Source organism: Leuresthes tenuis, unplaced genomic scaffold (genome assembly GCF_036924035.1).
Source record: "Leuresthes tenuis unplaced genomic scaffold, fLeuTen1.0.hap1 SCAF_24, whole genome shotgun sequence".
Taxonomy (NCBI): Eukaryota; Metazoa; Chordata; class Actinopteri; order Atheriniformes; family Atherinopsidae; genus Leuresthes; species Leuresthes tenuis.
In genome coordinates this window covers 24,718,095-24,742,053 of record NW_027325378.1, presented here as the reverse complement: position 1 = coordinate 24,742,053, position 23,959 = coordinate 24,718,095, and the positions used below count along the sequence as shown (strand labels likewise).

The window sequence follows — 23,959 nt, the reverse complement described above, 5'->3', positions numbered from 1 at the left end:
GCTATACAAGTACAAGTCCATTTACCATTTACCATTTAGTGCTGCTCTCCACTGAAGTCTTTAGTAAAAGGCGAAAGACTTGTACGTTATGAAGAGAAACCAGAGTACGATTATCCGTCACTGCGGGAGCAGGGCATCAGGCTAGTTGGCATAGCCACCTTCCCCATGGTGAGCTTTGCTCCCCCCCCCCCTTGCTCCTCGGCTGACCAAGGAGGAACTACTCGATGGCTGCAACACCTGAAAGAGATATTGATGCGAGACCCGATCAAAAGCTTTTTCAAAGTCTAAATTTAAGATGACAAGCCGGGTGTTTCTGTCTCTAGCGTAATCAATGATGTCTCGAATCAGTACGAGGCTGTCGGTGAGTTGTCTCCCTGAGATGGCACAAGCCTGGTCTGGGTGAATTACCTCCTCTAAAACAGAGGACATCCGTGTCGCTAAAACCTTGCTAAAAAGTTTACAGTCAAAGTTTAAAAGTGTGATGGGCCTCCAATTCTTTAGGTCAGTCTTATCATTTTTTTAAAAAGTAGAGTCACTATTCCCACTCTAAAACTGTCAGGCAGTCGGTCGAGTTTTTCAAAATCTTTAAAAACATCTAAAATGTCTGATGATAAAAGGTCCCAAAAGGTCAGATAGAATTCTGCAGGAAGCCCGTCTAAACCCAGAGCTCGACTTCTCTTAAAACCTGTTAGGCATTTTTTCTAACTCTAAAGCAGTAAAATCCTGTGTCAAGTGTGCATGCTCTTTTACGGTTTTGTCAACGAATTTTAAAATTTCTGCCGATGTTTCCAAGTGCACTGGTTTCTCTTTGTACATGTTACTATAAAAGGTATGTACAGTTTCAATCATCTCTTGTGTGGATTTTGTTAAAAACCCATCTTCTCTTTTTAGATTTTGAATACACTCCTTTTTATTTATAACTTTCTTAATAAAGTACCGTGTGCATTTTTCACCTTCCTCAATTTCCTGCTCCCTGCTTCTTACAAAAATTCCTTTACTCTTTATTTCTGCTAAAACTGACATTTCCTTTTTGACATGTTTGATTTCTTCATTAAAGTCTATGCCACACTGATTTAGTTTAAAGTAGCTCTGTAAGCGTTTCTGTAGTCCCATCATACATCTATTCTCTTTCCTTTTTTTACGTTTACCTTGCTGTTTAAAAAAAGTCTGGGTCATTTCCTTCACCATTTCCCACGATTGTGCATGTGTTTCGTAGAGGTCTTGAAAGGTCTGCCACTCTTTATAACATTCCCTGTACTGACTGACTATGATTTCATCCTCCAACAGGGAACAGTTGAGTTTCCACAGACCACTTCCTACCGTCACACCAGAAGGGGGGGAAAGGGTGCAGGAGAGCATAAGGTGGTCTGAAAAGAAAACAGGAGTTAATCTAACATCAGTGGGTGGGCAATCTCTAGTAAAGAAATAATCAATGCGAGAGGCTCTGGTGCCATCATGACTAAACCAGGTGAAGCCCTCCTCTCTGGGATGCATGGTTTTAAAACAGTCAGTAAGCTTAAAATCCCTGCATATGCCCTGAAGTAAAATCGAAGTCCAAATAGAAATCCACTTTAAAATCTCCCCCTGCTCTTTTTCTATCTTTCCTGTTCAAGATACAGTTAAAATCCCCTCCTACAACTAAAGGTACTTGCCCTAGCATGTAAAGCTGTATATCTTCTAAAAGGTCATACCTGTAATTTTTTCCATTGAAACCATAAATATTTAAGAGGTTAAAGTCTTGCCCCATAAAATTCAAGTGTGCTAAAAGTGCCCGTCCGCCACTGTGCTACCTTTCACCAGAACATGCGGATTTTTAATTAGAATGGCCATACCATCATTTTTATTTTGATTTGAGCCACTCCATATCGATAAATGGGGCCACATTTCCTCCCATTGTCTATGGTTTTTTGAAAAAGGTAGTCCACATTCTTGTATTAAAAACACATCTGATTTTATGGAGACTAAGAAGGATAAAATACTCTGGGCTCTTGTCTTTGATTTCACACTTCTCACATTTAGTGTTGAGAAGGTGAGAACCATTAAAAGGATAAAGGAAAGTAGGTATGTCATTTTCGTTTTTCTAAGTTATCAAAACAAATTACACACTCAGGTTATTTCTTGGGAAACTAGCTCTTCCTTAATTTCTTTAGGTGAAAAGTGAGTAGGGTGATCTATATTTCCTTTTCGGACTCTCGGTGTTGGCCTCTGACACAATGTTGCATTTAACTTTGAGTCCCTGGGTGTTGATTGCAGAGCTAAAGTTAAAAAGGAGACCTCATTTGGTGAGTCGGAGGGGAAGACTCTAGGTTCTTCCACTGAAGAACTGTCTGAAAGGGACCTAACCCTTCCCCTCTTCTCTGATACCACTGGGGAATCGGAGGACAACTCAGATGCCGTCCTCTTCGGCTGTTGACCTTCGGGGAGGTGAGTATCTTCACTACACTCACCTGTCTGCTCTTCCTCCTCATTTAGCGTAGCTCCACCCTCCGCCTTTGAATTCTCACAGACTTCAGCACTGAGTGGTGAGGCCTCTACAGGCCCCTCCCCTTTATGTTCCTCACTTCCAATCCAAGCTTTTGGCGGGAAGTTTGAATTTATTGGGTCAACCTCTTCATTTTGTTCACCAACTGCCACCTCTGGTCCTTCTCTTTGTTGGCTTGACTGTGACTTTACCGTCTTTAATTTCTTGGCAAAAGATTTAGGGCAATCTCTGAAGAGGTGATTTAATTCTACACAGAGCTTACATTTGTTCGGAGTTGTTCGGCTACAAGAAGGTGTGAAAGTCCGACCATGGTTTGTAGAAAGCGGGTAAGAAAAGGTTCGAAAGTCCGAATATATACCATCAAAAGTGGAAGCGAAGGTGTTCGGCTGCAAGGTGTGAACGTCCAACCAAAGTTTGTAAAAAGCAGTTAAGAAAAGTTTCGAATATCCAACCAAACATAATCAAAAGCGGGAGCAGAGCTGTTCGACTGCAAGTAGGTGTGAATGTCAGATCATAATTTGCAAAAAGCTGATGAGAAAGGGGGAGAATGCCCGACTACACACCATCAAATGTGGGAGCGGAAGTTTTCGGCTGTGAGTAGGTGTGAATGTCCCACCATAATTTCTGAAAAATGTGTTAGAAAAGACTAGAATGCCGAACAATACATCATCAAAAGCGGAAGAGGTGGTGTTCGGCTGCAAGTAGGTGTGAACGTCCAGCCATAATTACTCACAAACGGGTAAGAAAAGGTAGTATTGCCAGACCATATATGATCAAAACAGGGAGCGGAGGTGGTTCAGCTGCAAGGTGTGAATGTCTGACTAAAGTTTGTAAAAAGCGGGTATGACAAGGTGCGAATGCCCGACAATGTATGATCAAAAGAGGGAGCGGAGGTTTTCGGCTGCAAGGTCTGAATGTCCAACCATAATTTGTAAAAACCGGGGAAGATAAGGCTCGAAAGCTCGACTATACACCATCAAAAGCGGGAGCGGAGGTGTTCAGCTGCAAGCATGTCTGCATGTCCACCAAAAATGACTGAAAAATGGGTAAGAAAAGGTGCGAATGCCCAACCATACATCATCAAAAGCAGCAGTGGATGTGTTCCGCTATAATAAGGTTTGAATGTCCGACCATAGTTTGTAAAAGGCGGGTAAGAAGAGGTTCGAATGCCCGAACATACACCATCAAAAGAGGGAGCGGAGGTGTTCTGCTGTAAGAAGGTGTGAATGTCCGACCATAGTTGGTAAAAAGCGGGTAAGAAAAGGTGAAAATACCCGACTGTACACAATCAAAAGAGGGAGCGGAGTTGTTTAGCAACAAAGTGTGAAAGTCCGACCATGGTTTGTAAAAAGCAGGTAAGAAAAGGTTTGTATGCCGGAATATACACCAAGAAAAGCGGAAGCGGAGGTGTTCGGCTGCAAGAAGGTGTGAACGTCCGACCAAAGTTTGTAAAAAGCAGTTAAGAAAAGTTTCGAATATCGAACCAAACATAATCAAAAGCGGGAGCAGAGCTGTTCGACTGCAAGTAGGTGTGAATGTCAGTTCATAATTTGCAAAAAGCTGATGAGAAAGGGGGAGAATGCCCGACTATACACCATCAAATACGGGAGCGGAGATGTTCGGCTGTGAGTAGGTGTGAATCTCCAACCATAATTGCTGAAAAATATGTTAGAAAAGGTAAGAAAGCCGGTCTATACATCATCAAAAGCCAGAGAGGTGGTGTTCGGCTGCAAGTAGGTGTGTATGTCCAGCCATAATTACTCACAAACGGGTAAGAAAAGGTAGTGTTGCCAGACCATACATCATCAAAAACAGGGAGCGGAGGTGGTTCAGCTGCAAGAAGGTGTGAATGTCCGACTAAAGTTTATAAAAAGCGGGTAAGACAAGGTGCGAATGCCCGACAATGTATGATCAAAAGAGGGAGCGGATGTTTTCGGCTAAAAGAAGGTCTGAATGTCCACCCATAATTCCTGAAAAATGGGTAAAAAAAGGGTGCGAATGCCGAACCATACATCATCAAAAGCAGGAGTAGATGTCTTCGGCTACAAGATGATTTGAATGTCGATCAATAATTGTCTTAAAACATGAAAGAAAATTTTCGAATATCAAACCGCACATGATTATAAGCGGGAGAGGAGTTGTTCAGCTGCAAGAAGGTGCGAATGTCCACCAATAATGACTGAAAAATGGGTAAGAAAAGGTGCGAATGCCCAACCATACATCATCAAAAGCAGCATTGGATGTGTTCCGCTATAAGAAGGTTTGAATGTCCGACCATAGTTTGTAAAAAGCGGGTAAGAAAAGGTTCGAAAGTCCGAATATATACCATCAAAAGTGGAAGCGAAGGTGTTCGGCTGCAAGAAGGTGTGAACGTCCAACCAAAGGTTGTAAAAAGCAGTGAAGAAAAGTTTCGAATATCCAACCAAACATAATCAAAAGCGGGAGCAGAGCTGTTCGACTGCAAGTAGGTGTGAATGTCAGATCATAATTTGCAAAAAGCTGATGAGAAAGGGGGAGAATGCCCGACTATACACCATCAACTGTGGGAGCGGAAGTTTTCGGCTGTGAGTAGGTGTGAATGTCCCACCATAATTGCTGAAAAATGTGTTAGAAAAAATTAGAATGCCGAACAATACATCATCAAAAGCGGGAGAGGTGGTGTTCGGCTGCAAGTAGGTGTGAACGTCCAGCCATAATTACTCACAAACGGGTAAGAAAAGGTAGTATTGCCAGACCATACATGATCAAAACAGGGAGCGGAGGTGCTTCAGCTGCAAGGTGTGAATGTCTGACTAAAGTTTGTAAAAAGCGGGTATGACAAGGTGCGAATGCCCGACAATGTATGATCAAAAAAGGGAGCGGAGGTTTTTGGCTGCAAGGTCTGAATGTCCAACCATAATTTGTAAAAACCAGGGAAGAAAAGGCTCGAAAGCCCGACTATACACCATCAAAAGCGGGAGCGGAGGTGTTCAGCTGCAAGAATGTCTGCATGTCCACCAATAATGACTGAAAAATGGGTAAGAAAAGGTGCGAATGCCCAACCATACATCATCAAAAGCAGCAGTGGATGTGTTCCGCTATAAGAAGGTTTGAATGTCCGACTATAGTTTGTAAAAGGCGGGTAAGAAGAGGTTCGAATGCCCGAACATACACCATCAAAAGAGGGAGCGGAGGTGTTCTGCTGTAAGAAGGTGTGAATGTCCGACCATAGTTGGTAAAAAGCGGGTAAGAAAAGGTGAAAATACCCGACTGTACACAATCAAAAGAGGGAGCGGAGTTGTTTAGCAACAAAGTGTGAAAGTCCGACCATGGTTTGTAAAAAGCAGGTAAGAAAAGGTTTGTATGCCGGAATATACACCATGAAAAGCGGAAGCGGAGGTGTTCGGCTGCAAGAAGGTGTGAACGTCCGACCAAAGTTTGTAAAAAACAGTTAAGAAAAGTTTCGAATATCGAACCAAACATAATCAAAAGCGGGAGCAGAGCTATTCGATTGCAAGTAGGTGTGAATGTCAGTTCATAATTTGCAAAAAGCTGATGAGAAAGGGGGAGAATGCCCGACTATACACCATCAAATGCGGGAGCGGAGATGTTCGGCTGTGAGTAGGTGTGAATCTCCAACCATAATTGCTGAAAAACATGTTAGAAAAGGTAAGAATGCCGGTCCATACATCATCAAAAGCTGGAGAGGTGGTGTTCGGCTGCAAGTAGGTGTGAATGTCCAGCCATAATTACTCACAAACGGGTAAGAAAAGGTAGTATTGCCAGACCATACATGATCAAAACAGGGAGCGGAGGTGGTTCAGCTGCAAGAAGGTGCAAATGTCCACCCATAATTACTGGAAAATGGGTAAGAAAAGGTGAGAATGCCCAACCATACATCATCAAAAGCAAGAGTGGATGTGTTCGGCTACAAGAAGGTTTGAATGTCCAACCATAGTTTGTAAAAAGCGGGTAAGAAAAGGTTCGAATGCCCGAACATACACCATCAAAAGAGGGAGCGGAGGTGTTCCGCTGTAAGAAGGTGTGAATGTCCGACCATAATTGGTAAAAAGCGGGTAAGAAAAGGTTAAAATACCAGATTGTACACAATCAATAGCGGGAGCGGAGTTGTTCGGCTACAAGAAGGTGTGAAAGTCCAACCATGGTTTGTAGAAAGCGGGTAAGAAAAGGTTCGAAAGTCCGAATATATACCATCAAAAGTGGAAGCGAAGGTGTTCGGCTGCAAGAAGGTGTGAACGTCCAACCAAAGTTTGTAAAAAGCAGTTAAGAAAAGGTTCGAATATCCAACCAAACATAATCAAAAGCGGGAGCAGAGCTGTTCGACTGCAAGTAGGTGTGAATGTCAGATCATCATTTGCAAAAGCTGATGAGAAAGGGGGAGAATGCCCGACTATACACCATCAAATGTGGGAGCGGAAGTTTTCGGCTGTGAGTAGGTGTGAATGTCCCACCATAATTTCTGAAAAATGTGTTAGAAAAGACTAGAATGCCGAACAATACATCATCAAAAGCGGGAGAGGTGGTGTTCGGCTGCAAGTAGGTGTGAAGGTCCAGCCATAATTACTCACAAACGGGTAAGAAAAGGTAGTATTGCCAGACCATACATGATCAAAACAGGGAGCGGAGGTGCTTCAGCTGCAAGGTGTGAATGTCTGACTAAAGTTAGTAAAAAGCGGGTATGACAAGGTGCGAATGCCCAACAATGTATGATCAAAAGAGGGAGCGGAGGTTTTCGGCTGCAAGGTCTGAATGTCCAACCATAATTTGTAAAAACCGAGGAAGAAAAGGCTCGAAAGCCAGACTATACACCATCAAAAGAGGCAGCGGAGGTGTTCGGCTGCAAGAAGGTCTGAATGTCCAACCATAATTTGTAAAAAGCGGGTAATAAAAGGTAAGAATGCCCAACCATAAATTATCAAAAGCGGCAGCAGAGATGTTCGGCTGGTATTTATCAATGTCTAGATAGATTTCAAGAAAAAACAACGTTGTACTTTGCAGTAAAAGAAAGAGCAAATCTAAAGTTTCAGGAATCCGAGTATAAGCTTGCTTTCATGAGTTCTGCACGAATTCGGATTTTGCTATAAATTAAATTCCTTCACTCAAACTAAATTAAAACTGCTTTGTCCTTCATATGTACCCAATTCTACATATATTTCAAGCATAAACTTCCTCATATTACCCAGAATGAAAAAGAACCACACTTGTGATTAAGCCATACGCCCCTTTTGAGGAGTTCTGCATGATTTGGGATTTTATCTATAAAATTAATTCCTTCACTCAAACTATGTTAAAACGGCTTTTACCTTAATATTTATCAATGTCTAGATAGTTTTAAACAAAAAAAACAATTTTGTACTTTGCAGTAAAAGAAAGAGCAAATCAAAAGTTTTAGGAATCCGAGAATAAGCTTCTTTTCATACGTTCTGCTATATTTGGGATTTTATATATAAAATGAATTCCTTCACTCAAACTATGTTAAAACTGCTTTTAACTTCATATTTATCAATGTCTAGATCGACTACAACAAAGAACAACATTGTATTATGCAGTAGAAGAAAGAGCAACACTGAAGTATCAGGAATCCGAGAATAAGCTTCTTTTCATACGTTCTGCATGATTTGGGATTTTATGTATAAAATGAATTCCTTCACTCAAACCAAGTTAAAACTGCTTTGTCCTTCATATTTATCAATATCTAGATCGATTTCAACAAAGAACAAGGTTGTATTTTGCTGTATAGGAAAGAGCAACACTGGAGGATCAGGAATCCGAGAAAAAGCTTATTTTCATGAGTTCTGCACGATTTCGGATTTTCCTATAAAATTAATTGCTTTGCTCAAACCAAGTTAAAATAGCTTTGTCCTTCATAGTTATCAATGTCTAAAAATGTATCAAGCATAAAGTTCCTCATATTACCCTGAATGAGAAAGAAGCATCCCTTTGGTTGAGCAATACGTTCCTTTTGAGGAGTTAGGCATGATTTCGGATTTTGCTATAAAATTCATTCCTTCACTCAAACCAAGTGGAAACTGCTTTGTTCTTCATATTTATCAATGTCTAGATCGATTTCAACTTCTTCTACTGGAAAATCCAACGTTGTTCTTTGTTGAAGTCGATTGATAAAGATGAAGGTAAAAGCAGTTTTCACTCGGTTTGAGTGAAAGAATTTATTTAATAGCAAAATTGCAAATCATGCAGAACTCCCTTTCACATTCACACCTTTTCTCACCCGCTTTTTGCAAACTATGGTCGGCCATTCACAGCTTCCTCTCCACCATACTTGTATGATGGGATATTCACACCCACTTGCATCCGAAGACACCCCCCCCCCCCCCCCCCCCCCACTTTTGTTGATATTTAGTCGGTCATTCGCACCTTACCCGCTTTTGGCAAACTATGGCCTTCTTGCAGCCAAACACCTCTGATCTCGCTTTTGATGATGTAAGGTTGGGCATTCAGACCTTGCTTCACCTGCTTTTCACCAAATATAGTCAGACATTCACACCTTCTTGCAGCCGATCCACTCCTGCTTTTGATGATGTATGGTGGGGCATTCGCACCCATTTTTTACCCATTTTTCAGGAATTATGGGTGGACATTCAGATCTTCTTACAGCCGAAAACCTCCGCTCCCTCTTTTGATCATACATTGTCAGGCATTCGCACCTTGTCTTAGCCGATTTTTACAAACTTTAGTCGGTTGTTCACACCTTCCTAACTGTTTTGATCATGTATGGTCTGGCAATACTACCTTTTCTTACCCATTTGTGAGAAATTATGGTTGGAGAGTCACACCTACTCACAGCCGAACAACCGCTCCCGCTTTTGATGGTGTATAGTCGGGCATTCTCACCCTTTCTGATCAGCTTTTTGCAAATTATGATCTGATATTCACACCTATTTGCAGTCGAACAGCTCTGCTCCCGCTTTTGATTATGTTTGGTTGGATATTCGAACCTTTTTAACTGCTTTTTACAAACTTTGGTCGGACGTTCACGTATTCTTGAAGCCGAACACCTCCGCTTCCGCTTTTGATGGTGTATATTCGGGCATACGAACCTTTTCTTACCCGCTTTTTACAAACCATGGTCGGACTCTCAAACGTTCTTGTAGCTGAAAATCTCTGCTCCCTCTTTTGTTTGTGTACAGTCGGGTATTTTAACCTTTTCTTACCCGCTTTTTACCAACTATGGTCGGACATTCACACCTTCTTACAGCGGAACACCTCCGCTCCCTCTTTTGATCATACATTGTCGGGCATTCGCACCTTGTCATACCCGCTTTTTACAAACTTTAGTCAGACATTCACACCTTGCAGCTGAACCACCTCCGCTACCTGTTTTGATCATGTATTGTCTGGCAATACTACCTTTTCTTACCCGTTTGTGAATAATTATGGCTGGACGTTCACACCTACTTGCAGCCGTACACCACCTCTCCCGCCTTTGATGATGTATAGTCGGGCATTCTCACCCTTTCTCATCAGCTTTTTGCAAATTATGATCTGACATTCACACCTACTTGCAATCGAAAAGCTCTGCTCCCGCTTTTGATTATGTTTGGTTGGATATTTGAATCTTTTCTTAACTGCTTTTTACTAACTTTGGTCGGACGTTCACACCTTCTTGCAGCCGAACACCTTCGCTTCCACTTTTGATGGTATATATATTCGGGCATTCGAACCTTTTCTTACCCGCTTTTTACAAACCATGGTCGGACTTTCACACCTTCTTCTAGCCGAACAACTCCGCTCCCGCTATTGATTGTGTACAATCTGGTATTTTAACCTTTTCTTACCCGCTTTTTACCAACTATGGTCGGACATTCACACTTTCTTACAGCGGAACACCTCTGCTCGCTCTTTTGATGATGTATGGTTGGGCATTCTGAACTTTTCTTACCCATTTTTCAGTAATTATGAGTGGACATTCCCACCTTCTTGCAGCTGAACACCTCCTCTCCCGCTTATGATCATGTGCGGTTTGATATTCGAAAATTTTCTTTCATGTTTTAAAGCAATTATTGATGGACATTCAAATCTTCTTGTAGCCGAACACATCCACTCCTGCTTTTGATGATGTATGGTTGGGCATTCGCACCCTTTTTTTACCCATTTTTCAGGAATTATGGGTGGACATTCAGACCTTCTTGCAGCCGAAAACCTCCGCTCCCTCTTTTGATCATACATTGTCGGGCATTCGCACCTTGTCTTACCCGCTATTTATAAACTTTAGTCGGACATTCACACCTTCTTGCAGCTGAACCACCTCCGCTCCCTGTTTTGATCATGTATGGTCTGGCAACACTACCTTTTCTTACCCGTTTGTGAGTAATTATGGCTGGACATTCACACCTACTTGCAGCCGAACACCACCTCTCCCGCTTTTGATGATGTATGAACCAGCATTCTTACCTTTTCTAACACATTTTTCAGCAATTATGGTTGGAGATTCACACCTACTCACAGCCGAACAACCGCTCCCGCTTTTGATGGTGTATAGTCGGGCATTCTCACCCTTTCTGATCAGCTTTTTGCAAATTATGATCTGATATTCACACCTATTTGCAGTCGAACAGCTCTGCTCCCGCTTTTGATTATGTTTGGTTGGATATTCGAACCTTTTTAACTGCTTTTTACAAACTTTGGTCGGACGTTCACGTATTCTTGAAGCCGAACACCTCCGCTTCCGCTTTTGATGGTGTATATTCGGGCATACGAACCTTTTCTTACCCGCTTTTTACAAACCATGGTCGGACTTTCAAACCTTCTTGTAGCTGAAAATCTCTGCTCCCTCTTTTGTTTGTGTACTGTCGGGTATTTTAACCTTTTCTTACCCGCTTTTTACCAACTATGGTCGGACATTCACACCTTCTTACAGCGGAACACCTCCGCTCCCTCTTTTGATGGTATATGTTCGGGCATTTGAACCTTTTCTTACCCACCTTTTACAAACTATGGTCGGACATTCAAACCTTGGAGCCGAACACATCCACTCCTGCTTTTGATGATGTATGGTTGGGCATTCGCACCTTTTCTTAACCATTTTTCAGTAGTTATTGGTGGACATTCAGACCTTCTTGCAGCTGAACCCCTCCGCTCCCGCTTTTGATGGTGTATGGTTGGGCTTTCGAGCCTTTTCTTCACGGTTTTTACAAATTATGGTCGGACATTCAGACCTTCTTGCACCCGAACACCTCCGCTCCCTCTTTTGATCATACATTGTCGGGCATTCGCACCTTGTCTTACCCGCTTTTACAAACTTTAGTCGGACATTCACACCTTCTTGCAGCTGAACCACCTCCGCTCCCTGTTTTGATCATGTATGGTCTGGCAATACTACCTTTTCTTACCCGTTTGTGAGTAATTATGGCTGGACCTTCACACCTACTTGCAGCCGAACACCACCTCTCCCGCTTTTGATGATGTATTGTTCGGCATTCTAGTCTTTTCTAACACATTTTTCAGAAATTATGGTGGGACATTCACACCTACTCACAGCCGAAAACTTCCGCTCCCACATTTGATGGTGTATAGTCGGGCATTCTCCCCCTTTCTCATCAGCTTTTGCAAATGATGATCTGACATTCACACCTACTTGCAGTCGAACAGCTCTGCTCCCGCTTTTGATTATGTTTGGTTGGATATTCGAACCTTTTCTTAACTGCTTTTTACAAACTTTGGTTGGACGTTCACACCTTCTTGCAGCCGAACACCTTCGCTTCCACTTTTGATGGTATATATTCGGACTTTCGAACCTTTTCTTACCCGCTTTCTACAAACCATGGTTGGACTTTCACACCTTCTTGTAGCCGAACAACTCCGCTCCCGCTATTGATTGTGTACAATCTGGTATTTTAACCTTTTCTTACCCGCTTTTTACCAATTATGGTCGGACATTCACACCTTCTTACAGCGTAACACCTCCGCTCCCTCTTTTGATGGTGTATGTTCGGGCATTCGAACCTTTTCTTACCCGCTTTTTACAAACTATGGTTGGACATTCAAACCTTCTTGTAGCCGAACACATCCACTCTTGCTTTTGATGATGTATGGTTGGGCATTCTTACCTTTTCTAACACATTTTCCAGCAATTATGGTTGGAGATTCACACCTACTCACAGCCGAACATCTCCGCTCCTGCATTTGATGGTGTATAGTCGGGCATTCTCCCCCTTTCTCATCAGCTTTTTGCAAATTATGAACTGACATTCACACCTACTTGCAGTCAAACAGCTTTGCTCCCGCTTTTGATTATGTTTGGTTGGATATTCGAAACTTTTCTTAACTGCTTTTTACAAACTTTGGTCGGACGTTCACACCTTCTTGCAGCCGAAAAACTCCGCTCCCGCTATTGATTGTGTACAGGCAGGTATTTTAACCTTTTCTTACCCGCTTTTACAAACTATGGTCGGACATTCAAACCTTCTTGTAGCCGAACACATCCACTCCTCCTTTTGATGATGTATGGTTGGGCATTCGCACCTTTTCTTACCCATTTTTCAGTAATTATGGGTGGACATTCACACCTTCTTGCAGCTGAACACCTCCTCTCCCGCTTATAATCATGTGCGGTTTGATATTCGAAAATTTTCTTTCATGTTTTCTAGCAATTATTGATGGACATTCAAACCTTCTTGCAGCTGAACACCTCCGCTCCCGCTTTTGATGGTGTATAGTCGGGCTTTCGAGCCTTTTCTTCCCCAGTGTTTACAAATTATGGTTGGACATTCAGACCTTCTTGCAGCCGAAAACCTCCGCTTCCTCTTTTGATCATACATTGTCGGGCATTCACACCTTGTCTTACCCACTTTTTACAAACCAGGGTCGGACTTTCACACCTTTTAGTAGCCGAACAACTCCGTTCCCGCTATTGATTGTGTACAGCCGGTTATTTTCACCTTTTCTTATCCGCTTTTTACCAACTATGGTCGGACATTCACACCTTCTTGTAGCTGAACACCTCCGCTCCAGCTGTTGATGGTGTATAGTCGGGCTTTCGAGCCTTTTCTTCCCCGGTTTTTACAAATTATGGTTGGATATTCAGACCTTCTTTCAGCCGAAAACCTCCTCTCCCTCTTTTGATCATACATTGTCAGGCATTCGCAACTTGTCTTACCCGCTTTTTACAAACTTTAGTCAGAAATTCACAACTTGCAGCTGAACCACCTCCAAATAAACCTTGGATGCTAGCTGGGCATATGAGGGCCCCGGGTCATTGCCTTGCTTTTAGGAAGCTTAGAAATAAATGTACAGCAGAAATAAGAAAGGCCAAGTCTGATCATTATCTAAATTTGATTCCCAGAGCTTACTCAGATTTCCCAAAAGTCTGTCCTACTGCTCCTGTTTTTAATTAGACTTCTATGCTCCGCAGTCGCAGATTTGTCACTCCTTTTAAGCTTATTGTATGTTCTAAATGTTCTTTTAATCGTGTCTTCAAAAGTTTTCTGTTTTTTCTGTCTCAGCTATTGCATATGAGATTATTTTCTCCATTTATCTCCAAGTTTAAATAAATGTTATTACTAGTGTGGCACTTTCTATGTCAAGGGGACAGTGGTGGTACTCTGTCCTGCATCATCTTTATTTCTGCTAATCCATGCTTCATACCATAAAATTGGGAATACTATAATAAGAGTAATGATTAATAATACACAGCTGGTTCCTCTTAACCCACAAAATCCTGGTAATCTGAATGGATGCCACGGCCTTTGTCCATCCATTTTCCCTGTCTTATTTTAGTCACACCCTATGTTCTCATGTTAGCCGTTGTTTTCTTCACTGAGGTTGAGATGAACTCCCTCCTGTAGAGAGAATTCCCCTTTGTAGTCAGACTTTTGCCTCAGAAAACAGTGGTGGGTAACTAATCTTTCCCTACTTCTGAAGGTCGTAGTACAATGTGATAAGTGAATCCAAGAAGTCCTTCAGCTGCTGTGGGTGATGTAAGTAGTACCTGAAATGGACCTTCCCCCCTTGGACTGGACCAGTTCTTTTTCTTTATCACTTAGATGATGATCCAGTCCCCGGGTTTTACTGTCTTCAGATATTCCTTCACCGGTTCACCTGGAACAGACTAAACAGAAGAGATCTCTCTACTTGTTAATATTTGTATTCTGCTAAGGTTTCTTCTCTTTTTCTTTTTTTCTTCATCATGTCAGTTGATGACTGTGTTTTGACTGTGGGAGTACAAATGGTCTTCCATACCTTTTCTCAAATGGAGTTCATCTTGTGCTAGTTGGAGGATGCATTTTTAGGATGGTAAACAGTAAACCCAACATTTCCTATTTCTTCCATGATTTTTTTCAATCTTGACTTAATTATTCCATTGTGTCTCTCCACGAAACCTGCTGATTGTGGATGATATGCACAGTGGTTTCTAAGGTCTATTTTAAGTTCTTTGCCATCAGTGAGATGACATTGTTTACAAAGTGTGTCAAATTATCACTGAAGATCTTTTCAGGAATTTCAAATCTAGAAATGATTTATTTTACCCGTGCTTTTGCTACTGAGAGTGCATCTGCTTGTGCACATGGAAATATTTCAGTCCATTTGGTAAAAACCTCTGTTGTCACTGAGCAGAATCGTTTCCCTTAACATTGATTTAGTTCAATGAAATCTACACAATAATGAAATAATGAAATCCAAACAAATATGTTGAAAAAGATACACTGGCTTAGGGTATTATCTTTGTTTTGGTCTTAGATTGCCCTGTGGATTGTATTTTGCACATATTTGACCTGCTAGACAAAACTTTATTCATTTCTTTATTCTAAAAATAATTTTTCAATAATTAGTAAAACCATATGCTGTAAAAACCTTGTTCATTATTGCTTCCATCCCTCCTGTTGAGACATGACATGGTCCATGGCTTAATACTGCAGCATATTTAAACAAATTCTTTGGCAGTATGGTTTTCCTTCTGGTCATTCATACGAGTCTATTGTAGATGACAATTGAATAACATCTAATAATGCTAAAATATTTGTAGTTTATACATTAGCTGTGGATGTCAACATACCTGTTTTTCCAATGCTGTGTTAACACATGTACAGTTGAGAAGGCATACTGACTGTCAGTGTAAACGTTAACAACCTTTTTGTTATTTAATTTACAAACTTCAGTTAAAGCTACCAATTCGACTGCTTGAACAGAGTAATTTTTTGGTAGTGGTTGTTTTAAGAAAACTTCAGTTTCTGTTAGTACTGCAAATCCTGTAGCATTTGTGCCATCAGGGTTTTTTGCGTGACCTGTCGAATAAATATAGTTATTTCTGCATTTTCATAACGTATATCAGTTAAGTCTGGCCTGGGTAAAACGTTGATGGTTATTTCTGACATGCAATCATGAGAATTTCCATCTGTGGGGTAGGTAGCAGTGTGGATGGATTAAGTGTAGCACATCTCTCGACAACAAGGTGTGGCTGTGAAAGAAGAACAGTTATGTAGGAGAGATGTCTGGTAAAGATATTTTGTTAAGTAACCATATCACAGCCACTGCATGAGGTACCTTAAGTGTTAATGGGTGAAATAACACCATAATTGTTGATGCCTGCACTGCCAATGGCTTCTGGCCATTGATTCAAAAGTACGATCTCGTCACTTTTTCCCCCTTTCAGTGGACACTGGCCCCTAATTACCGCAATTCAGCAGGGGGTCTTTCATTAGGAGTACTGGACTCCCCCGTGCACGGTTTCAGCTCCGACCCTGGACGGCGGAAAAAACGTCGAGATCTGGTTTGAGTACCCAATTGTTGAGAAAATTCTCTCAATGAGACTCAGAGTTGCTGGAGTCGGTTAATGCAAAGGTTTAATCTTGCAGCAAGCTCAAGAATGTGTGTGTGTATGGGTGTATGTGTGCGAACGTGTGTGTGAGTTTGTGTGTGTGAGAGTTTAAAGAACCTGTTATCCACAGGCAGGTCTTAACTAGTATGGCACGGGTCCAGCCTGTCTCATCTTTTTTGGAAGGTCCAGCGCTTGGCCGTAACCCTTCTGTCTGTTTGCACTCTCACATACATTCGGTTAATCATAGAAAAACGAGAACAAAACTTTTTAGCCCCTTAAATTCATAAAACAGACATGGTGCAGTTATTTCCATTCTAGAAAATAAGAGTAATCACCACCATTCCTATAATTTCTGGATATTCTAACAATCTGAATCTTTTTTAAATGTTCAATGAAGCCCTTTGCTGTTCTGTTTAGAGACTCAGCTGATCATAAACCTTCTAAACTCTTAACCTTTTTCATTTCTCAGTTAGTATTCACTTTAAAACTGATTAAAAGAAAAAATAAATGAATGCCTATCAACAAATGTGGGATCTAAACTCTACTGCTTCCTCTAAAATGATTTATTTTCTCAATTCAGAAATATGTGTGTGTAAGTCACAACACCTGTGACACCAAAACGGCTTTCTTTTCTCTCTTTTCTCTACACTCTGCACTGTGAGCACACACACCAAATCAGAAAGGCTTTTTTCTCTCTTTTCTACATTATGGACTGTGGGGACACAAAACCCCTCTCTCTTTTTTTTTTTTGATTGTGTGTCAGGGCGTTGTCTCACGTATTAGATGATGCTTAAGATATGAATGGGTTTATCAGTCACATCAGAATCCATACATACTGATCCTCCCGTAATAAAATGGTCGGATCTTATCAAACACACTTTGTTTCTTGTGACAATCAAGTCAGCGAAACAGCGTATACACGTCAAGACACTGAATCAAGTTTGCCACAAGAACTCATAAGTTTGGCAGTATTGCTCTGCCGTCAGCAATCATACACCCATTTTATTTTCGTGAGACATGTGCAGGCACCTGTTCATCTACTGTTCTATCACTATGAATTAGTTTATCTATTATCAATAAGGATACTTCTACAACTACTATCAAAGTATGTCCGGACTTCTTATGTTGTCAGTTGCTATATATGAATAAGTGGGTAGCTACTGACAAGCATTAAGCATGTCACACAGCCCAAACATATAACATTTCAGGACACACCACACAGTTAACAACCACAGTGAAGCGTGTCAAAGCCCAAACATGTAACATTCAACAGGACACTTACACAACACATTCAAATCAAACAGTCAGACAACATACAAGAACATATACCCCAGCCGGCATTGCTCCCTGCCTATTTTCCTACAGCTCACTATGTGTGCGCACACCTTTATTCACAAACTCTTCAACTTATACTCTTTTACCGAAGCTGCTACAGCTCGATTGGCCGAATACCCTTAGATCCTATTTCGGTGAATTTGACATCTGCCTTACATGTAACAGATTAGCGGTTTAGCAGTTTTAATTTAGTTTGAGTGAAGGAATTCATTTTATTGCAAAATCCGAAATCGTGAAGAACTCGTGAAAGTAAGCTTATTCTCGGATTCCTGAAACTTTAGATTTGCTCTTTCTTTTACTGCAAAGTACAACGTTGTTTTTTTTGTTTAAATCTTTCTAGACATGGTAATTAAGAAGGACAAAGCAGTCGCAACAAGTAAGGCGACTCTACTCAGAGAAGTCACTCTGCACAGTAACAAGATTTCTTTTGCACAGACAGAAAGGGCTTCACCCGCAAAGGTAAAGCCTGCCAAAAATAGAAACAACTCATTAGTGCTGCTCTCCACTGAAGTCTTTAGTAAAAGGCGAAAGACTTGTACGTTATGAAGAGAAACCAGAGTACGATTATCCGTCACTGCGGGAGCAGGGCATCAGGCTAGTTGGCATAGCCACCTTCCCCATGGTGAGCTTTGCTCCCCCCCCCCCTTGCTCCTCGGCTGACCAAGGAGGAACTACTCGATGGCTGCAACACCTGAAAGAGATATTGATGCGAGACCCGATCAAAAGCTTTTTCAAAGTCTAAATTTAAGATGACAAGCCGGGTGTTTCTGTCTCTAGCGTAATCAATGATGTCTCGAATCAGTACGAGGCTGTCGGTGAGTTGTCTCCCTGAGATGGCACAAGCCTGGTCTGGGTGAATTACCTCCTCTAAAACAGAGGACATCCGTGTCGCTAAAACCTTGCTAAAAAGTTTACAGTCAAAGTTTAAAAGTGTGATGGGCCTCCAATTCTTTAGGTCAGTCTTATCATTTTTTTAAAAAGTAGAGTCACTATTCCCACTCTAAAACTGTCAGGCAGTCGGTCGAGTTTTTCAAAATCTTTAAAAACATCTAAAATGTCTGATGATAAAAGGTCCCAAAAGGTCAGATAGAATTCTGCAGGAAGCCCGTCTAAACCCAGAGCTCGACTTCTCTTAAAACCTGTTAGGCATTTTTTCTAACTCTAAAGCAGTAAAATCCTGTGTCAAGTGTGCATGCTCTTTTACGGTTTTGTCAACGAATTTTAAAATTTCTGCCGATGTTTCCAAGTGCACTGGTTTCTCTTTGTACATGTTACTATAAAAGGTATGTACAGTTTCAATCATCTCTTGTGTGGATTTTGTTAAAAACCCATCTTCTCTTTTTAGATTTTGAATACACTCCTTTTTATTTATAACTTTCTTAATGAAGTACCGTGTGCATTTTTCACCTTCCTCAATTTCCTGCTCCCTGCTTCTTACAAAAATTCCTTTACTCTTTATTTCTGCTAAAACTGACATTTCCTTTTTGACATGTTTGATTTCTTCATTAAAGTCTATGCCACACTGATTTAGTTTAAAGCAGCTCTGTAAGCGTTTCTGTAGTCCCATCATACATCTATTCTCTTTCCTTTTTTTACGTTTACCTTGCTGTTTAAAAAAAGTCTGGGTCGTTTCCTTCACCATTTCCCACGATTGTGCATGTGTTTCGTAGAGGTCCTGAAAGGTCTGCCACTCTTTATAACATTCCCTGTACTGACTGACTATGATTTCATCCTCCAACAGGGAACAGTTGAGTTTCCACAGACCACTTCCTACCGTCACACCAGAAGGGGGGGAAAGGGTGCAGGAGAGCATAAGGTGGTCTGAAAAGAAAACAGGAGTTAATCTAACATCAGTGGGTGGGCAATCTCTAGTAAAGAAATAATCAATGCGAGAGGCTCTGGTGCCATCATGACTAAACCAGGTGAAGCCCTCCTCTCTGGGATGCATGGTTTTAAAACAGTCAGTAAGCTTAAAATCCCTGCATATGCCCTGAAGTAAAATCGAAGTCCAAATAGAAATCCACTTTAAAATCTCCCCCTGCTCTTTTTCTATCTTTCCTGTTCAAGATACAGTTAAAATCCCCTCCTACAACTAAAGGTACTTGCCCTAGCATGTAAAGCTGTATATCTTCTAAAAGGTCATACCTGTAATTTTTTCCATTGAAACCATAAATATTTAAGAGGTTAAAGTCTTGCCCCATAAAATTCAAGTGTGCTAAAAGTGCCCGTCCGCCACTGTGCTACCTTTCACCAGAACATGCGGATTTTTAATTAGAATGGCCATACCATCATTTTTATTTTGATTTGAGCCACTCCATATCGATAAATGGGGCCACATTTCCTCCCATTGTCTATGGTTTTTTGAAAAAGGTAGTCCACATTCTTGTATTAAAAACACATCTGATTTTATGGAGACTAAGAAGGATAAAATACTCTGGGCTCTTGTCTTTGATTTCACACTTCTCACATTTAGTGTTGAGAAGGTGAGAACCATTAAAAGGATAAAGGAAAGTAGGTATGTCATTTTCGTTTTTCTAAGTTATCAAAACAAATTACACACTCAGGTTATTTCTTGGGAAACTAGCTCTTCCTTAATTTCTTTAGGTGAAAAGTGAGTAGGGTGATCTATATTTCCTTTTCGGACTCTCGGTGTTGGCCTCTGACACAATGTTGCATTTAACTTTGAGTCCCTGGGTGTTGATTGCAGAGCTAAAGTTAAAAAGGAGACCTCATTTGGTGAGTCGGAGGGGAAGACTCTAGGTTCTTCCACTGAAGAACTGTCTGAAAGGGACCTAACCCTTCCCCTCTTCTCTGATACCACTGGGGAATCGGAGGACAACTCAGATGCCGTCCTCTTCGGCTGTTGACCTTCGGGGAGGTGAGTATCTTCACTACACTCACCTGTCTGCTCTTCCTCCTCATTTAGCGTAGCTCCACCCTCCGCCTTTGAATTCTCACAGACTTCAGCACTGAGTGGTGAGGCCTCTACAGGCCCCTCCCCTTTATGTTCCTCACTTCCAATCCAAGCTTTTGGCGGGAAGTTTGAATTTATTGGGTCAACCTCTTCATTTTGTTCACCAACTGCCACCTCTGGTCCTTCTCTTTGTTGGCTTGACTGTGACTTTACCGTCTTTAATTTCTTGGCAAAAGATTTAGGGCAATCTCTGAAGAGGTGATTTAATTCTACACAGAGCTTACATTTGTTCGGAGTTGTTCGGCTACAAGAAGGTGTGAAAGTCCGACCATGGTTTGTAGAAAGCGGGTAAGAAAAGGTTCGAAAGTCCGAATATATACCATCAAAAGTGGAAGCGAAGGTGTTCGGCTGCAAGGTGTGAACGTCCAACCAAAGTTTTTAAAAAGCAGTTAAGAAAAGTTTCGAATATCCAACCAAACATAATCAAAAGCGGGAGCAGAGCTGTTCGACTGCAAGTAGGTGTGAATGTCAGATCATAATTTGCAAAAAGCTGATGAGAAAGGGGGAGAATGCCCGACTACACACCATCAAATGTGGGAGCGGAAGTTTTCGGCTGTGAGTAGGTGTGAATGTCCCACCATAATTTCTGAAAAATGTGTTAGAAAAGACTAGAATGCCGAACAATACATCATCAAAAGCGGAAGAGGTGGTGTTCGGCTGCAAGTAGGTGTGAACGTCCAGCCATAATTACTCACAAACGGGTAAGAAAAGGTAGTATTGCCAGACCATACATGATCAAAACAGGGAGCGGAGGTGGTTCAGCTGCAAGGTGTGAATGTCTGACTAAAGTTTGTAAAAAGCGGGTATGACAAGGTGCGAATGCCCGACAATGTATGATCAAAAGAGGGAGCGGAGGTTTTCGGCTGCAAGGTCTGAATGTCCAACCATAATTTGTAAAAACCGGGGAAGATAAGGCTCGAAAGCCCGACTATACACCATCAAAAGCGGGAGCGGAGGTGTTCAGCTGCAAGCATGTCTGCATGTCCACCAAAAATGACTGAAAAATGGGTAAGAAAAGGTGCGAATGCCCAACCATACATCATCAAAAGCAGCAGTGGATGTGTTCCGCTATAATAAGGTTTGAATGTCCGACCATAGTTTGTAAAAGGCGGGTAAGAAGAGGTTCGAATGCCCGAACATACACCATCAAAAGAGGGAGCGGAGGTGTTCTGCTGTAAGAAGGTGTGAATGTCCGACCACAGTTGGTAAAAAGCGGGTAAGAAAAGGTGAAAATACCCGACTGTACACAATCAAAAGAGGGAGCGGAGTTGTTTAGCAACAAAGTGTGAAAGTCCGACCATGGTTTGTAAAAAGCAGGTAAGAAAAGGTTTGTATGCCGGAATATACACCAAGAAAAGCGGAAGCGGAGGTGTTCGGCTGCAAGAAGGTGTGAACGTCCGACCAAAGTTTGTAAAAAGCAGTTAAGAAAAGTTTCGAATATCGAACCAAACATAATCAAAAGCGGGAGCAGAGCTGTTCGACTGCAAGTAGGTGTGAATGTCAGTTCATAATTTGCAAAAAGCTGATGAGAAAGGGGGAGAATGCCCGACTATACACCATCAAATACGGGAGCGGAGATGTTCGGCTGTGAGTAGGTGTGAATCTCCAACCATAATTGCTGAAAAATATGTTAGAAAAGGTAAGAATGCCGGTCTATACATCATCAAAAGCCGGAGAGGTGGTGTTCGACTGCAAGTAGGTGTGTATGTCCAGCCATAATTACTCACAAACGGGTAAGAAAAGGTAGTGTTGCCAGACCATACATCATCAAAAACAGGGAGCGGAGGTGGTTCAGCTGCAAGAAGGTGTGAATGTCCGACTAAAGTTTATAAAAAGCGGGTAAGACAAGGTGCGAATGCCCGACAATGTATGATCAAAAGAGGGAGCGGATGTTTTCGGCTAAAAGAAGGTCTGAATGTCCACCCATAATTCCTGAAAAATGGGTAAAAAAAGGGTGCGAATGCCGAACCATACATCATCAAAAGCAGGAGTGGATGTCTTCGGCTACAAGATGATTTGAATGTCGATCAATAATTGTCTTAAAACATGAAAGAAAATTTTCGAATATCAAACCGCACATGATTATAAGCGGGAGAGGAGTTGTTCAGCTGCAAGAAGGTGCGAATGTCCACCAATAATGACTGAAAAATGGGTAAGAAAAGGTGCGAATGCCCAACCATACATCATCAAAAGCAGCATTGGATGTGTTCCGCTGTAAGAAGGTTTGAATGTCCGACCATAGTTTGTAAAAAGCGGGTAAGAAAAGGTTCGAAAGTCCGAATATATACCATCAAAAGTGGAAGCGAAGGTGTTCGGCTGCAAGAAGGTGTGAACGTCCAACCAAAGGTTGTAAAAAGCAGTGAAGAAAAGTTTCGAATATCCAACCAAACATAATCAAAAGCGGGAGCAGAGCTGTTCGACTGCAAGTAGGTGTGAATGTCAGATCATAATTTGCAAAAAGCTGATGAGAAAGGGGGAGAATGCCCGACTATACACCATCAACTGTGGGAGCGGAAGTTTTCGGCTGTGAGTAGGTGTGAATGTCCCACCATAATTGCTGAAAAATGTGTTAGAAAAGACTAGAATGCCGAACAATACATCATCAAAAGCGGGAGAGGTGGTGTTCGGCTGCAAGTAGGTGTGAACGTCCAGCCATAATTACTCACAAACGGGTAAGAAAAGGTAGTATTGCCAGACCATACATGATCAAAACAGGGAGCGGAGGTGCTTCAGCTGCAAGGTGTGAATGTCTGACTAAAGTTTGTAAAAAGCAGGTATGACAAGGTGCGAATGCCCGACAATGTATGATCAAAAAAGGGAGCGGAGGTTTTTGGCTGCAAGGTCTGAATGTCCAACCATAATTTGTAAAAACCAGGGAAGAAAAGGCTCGAAAGCCCGACTATACACCATCAAAAGCGGGGAGCGGAGGTGTTCAGCTGCAAGAATGTCTGCATGTCCACCAATAATGACTGAAAAATGGGTAAGAAAAGGTGCGAATGCCCAACCATACATCATCAAAAGCAGCAGTGGATGTGTTCCGCTATAAGAAGGTTTGAATGTCCGACTATAGTTTGTAAAAGGCGGGTAAGAAGAGGTTCGAATGCCCGAACATACACCATCAAAAGAGGGAGCGGAGGTGTTCTGCTGTAAGAAGGTGTGAATGTCCGACCATAGTTGGTAAAAAGCGGGTAAGAAAAGGTGAAAATACCCGACTGTACACAATCAAAAGAGGGAGCGGAGTTGTTTAGCAACAAAGTGTGAAAGTCCGACCATGGTTTGTAAAAAGCAGGTAAGAAAAGGTTTGTATGCCGGAATATACACCATGAAAAGCGGAAGCGGAGGTGTTCGGCTGCAAGAAGGTGTGAACGTCCGACCAAAGTTTGTAAAAAACAGT

At 41.7% G+C, this 23,959-nt stretch overlaps 1 non-coding gene and 1 pseudogene across 1 annotated transcript; both read right to left on the bottom strand.

Annotated features, from left to right (window-relative positions):
- Positions 1-108, bottom strand: LOC140285078 (U5 spliceosomal RNA; annotated as a pseudogene).
- A 17,931-nt stretch (positions 109-18,039) lies between these two features.
- Positions 18,040-18,153, bottom strand: LOC140285064 (U5 spliceosomal RNA). The gene has a single exon (XR_011910265.1). It is a non-coding gene; the product is annotated as a U5 spliceosomal RNA (small nuclear RNA).
- Between the last annotated feature and the right edge of the window lie 5,806 nt (positions 18,154-23,959).